Raw genomic sequence first — 3,113 nt, forward strand, 5'->3', positions numbered from 1 at the left:
CAGGTCTCATTATAGATGGCTATAAGCCACCATGTGGTTGCTGGGAATTGAACTCAGGACCTCTGGAAGAGCAGTCAGTACTCTTAACCTCTGAGCCATCTCTCCAGCCCCTAAAGACAAATCTTATGGAGGCATTTTCTCAATTGAGAATTCTTCCCAGTGACTCAAGCGTGTGCCAAATTGACGTAAAATTAACCAACACAGTGGTACACACGTTTAAATCCAGCACTTGGTAGGCAGAAGCTGGTGGGTCTCTTAGGAGTTCCAGGCTAGCTTTTGTGTATGTGTGTGTGTGTGTGTGTGTGTGTGTGTGTGAGAGAGAGAGAGAGACAGAGAGACAGAGAGACAGAGAGAGAGAGAGAGAGAGAGAGAGTGTGTGTGTGTGTGTCGGGGGTGGGGCAGTAAAGAAACCACTGAAATGACTGCTCCAATAGTGGGGAATTTGGTTTGGTTTGGTTTGTTTTTTTGAGACACAATTTCTCTGTGTGACCCTGACTCAGAGACCTGCTTGCCTCTGCCTAGGCATGTGCCACCATGTCCAGCAAGGGGTGAGAGGGAGAAAGGTTTTTTATTGTGGATAAGAGGGAGAAAAACATCCCTAAGGCATCTGTAAGAGTTCAGAGCAGAAGGAAAAACTGAACACGGCCAGGGCTAGAAGAGCAGGAGAGCGTAGTAGAGACAGAAAAAGACAGAGAATGATAGGAGAACAAGCAGAGAGTTAGAGAGGCTAGTAACTGCAGCAAGAGCACAGCAACAGAGCAGAGAATGGTTAGGCTCTGACCCATGAGCTTGAGGGAGTTTAGGGTGGAGGAGCAGCTGGGAGGGTATAGGAGACTAGGGAGAAGGTATAACGAGTATTTGTGAATAGCACCGAGGAGCCTGGAGGCCAGCGTGGACTTCTGTGGTATGAAATGGCAGGTGCATGGACAGCTATGTCCCTTCTGCCAGAGGCAAGGAGATGGGGAACCCGTTTCACAAGTTCCTGAGGAATGCTGGCCTTTATCTAACAGTCATAAATCCTTCAATAGTCCAACTTGAGGTAGTTTTTAGATATGGACTTCATGAGACCTAACAGCTTTATCTCAAGGGAAAAAAAAACAAACAGCAGGAAGCCACATAGTTCAGTGGTTGGGTATTTAAGACCTTTTCTAATGTTTCAAACACTTTTTTATATATTCAAGGAAGGATTTGATTCATTCCCATAACTGAAAGTCCAGAGAAATGAATTTCAGGCATCACTGGATCTAGGCAGTCAAAAATGTTCATTACACATTGAGCTTTAGCTCTACCTGGCAATCTCTTACCTGTCAAACAAAAACCTAGGCATGGTCCACATGCTCACCATGAGACTAGTCACAGAAGCCAAAGAGAATTGCGTATTAATTGAGGGGACATCTGTAAATATTCTCACATAAGAATTGAGAACAGAGCTGGGCAGTGGTGGCGCACGCCTTTAATCCCCACTCTTGGGAGGCAGAGGCAGGTGGATCTCTGAGTTTGAGACCAGCCTGGTCTACCGAGCGAGTTTTATGAAAACCAGGACTACATAGAAAAATCCTGTCTCAAAAACCAAGAACAAAAGAATTAAGACTAGAGAAAGGTCACCCTCAGGAACTTTGTAGCTTGTCATTTCCAGTGAGACACATATGTTCTTGGCAGCACCAGTATACTTCAAAGAAGATGAAAAGTGTGAAAGAACTTTCTTTGTTTGCTCTTATTGTGACAAAGTTAGCCACCGGGCAAGAACCTGCCCTTGCCTCGGCTGATGACAGTATGCTTTCCAAACTGGACAAGCAGGGCACTAAAGAAGGTGACTGCCAAACTTTTCCAAGACAAGGTAGGCCCATCCTTCAAAAATTCTTGCTTCACAGAAAAGTCTATCAGATATTCTAGGCCTGCAGGCCAAAGATAGATGCCCCAATGCTGCAGAGGAACTTTAGGTGACTGTCCAGGCAACCAGCTGTCTCTATAATTTCTAAAGTTGTGGACATGGGTTGCTCTGCACTTCCTATTTACCCAGGTAATGTTTTATCCTCAGGTCTCTGATGGGGTTGAAGACTAGATAGCTATAGTTTTACTATTTTGTTACCAAATTTAAAAAAAAACACAAAGGAAATGTAAAGTTTATAAATAATGAGAAACATAAAAGCTTAAGTTGTTTGTCAAAAAAAGTGCTTTAAGGTCTAAAAGGATATTTTTAGATTGATAATATAAGTTATGATAGAAAATGGTTTAGGTAGAAAACTTTGGACTTATCAACATGGAATAAATAATAGAGTACTTTCTCCAAATTTGCCAAATACAAATGGATTGGAGATGGTGAATGTAATTCTTACCTGGTAAGTGTTATTATATATAGTTTTACTGTGCTAGAGGTAAAACCTTCACTTTTTGTTTAGGCAAAAAGGGGGAAAGTTGTGGGATAAACTTTTTGTACATTGTGAGGATGTGTGTGCCTAAGGTAACTTCTGGTTGGTTTGATAAAGAGCTGAATGGCCGCTGGGCGGTCATTAATCCCAGCACTCAGGAGGCAAAGGCAAGCAGATCTCTGTGAGTTTGAGGTCAGCCTGGTATACAAGAGCTAGTTCCAGGACAGGTTCCAAAGCTACAGAGAAGCCATGTCTTTTTTTTTTTTTAATATTTATTTATTATACATACAATATTCTGTCCGTATGTCTGCCTGCAGGCCAGAAGAGGGCACCAGACCTGATTACAGATGGTTGTGAGCCACCATGTGGTTGCTGGGAATTGAACTCAGGACCTTTGGAAGAACAGGCAATGCTCTTAACCTGAGCCATCTCTCCAGCCCGAAGCCATGTCTTAAAAAGAAAGAAAGAAAGAAAGAAAGAAAGAAAGAAAGAAAGAAAGAAAGAAAGAAAGAAAGAAAGAGCTGAATAGCCAATAGCTAGGCAAGAAGGAAGGGCAGGCGGGAGCTCTGGGCAGAGACAGGAACTCTGGGAGGAAGAGCGGTGAGAATTGTCAGCCATACATGGAGGGAGTGGGGCACAAAATACTGACCAGAGGTAACGAGCTACGTGGCAGGAATTAGATTAATATAAACTAGTTAATTTAAGTTTTAGGAGCTACTTGGGAACAAGCCTAAGGCCAAGCTT

Source organism: Microtus ochrogaster, unplaced genomic scaffold, assembly GCF_000317375.1.
Source record: "Microtus ochrogaster isolate Prairie Vole_2 unplaced genomic scaffold, MicOch1.0 UNK9, whole genome shotgun sequence".
NCBI classification, from domain to species: Eukaryota; Metazoa; Chordata; class Mammalia; order Rodentia; family Cricetidae; genus Microtus; species Microtus ochrogaster.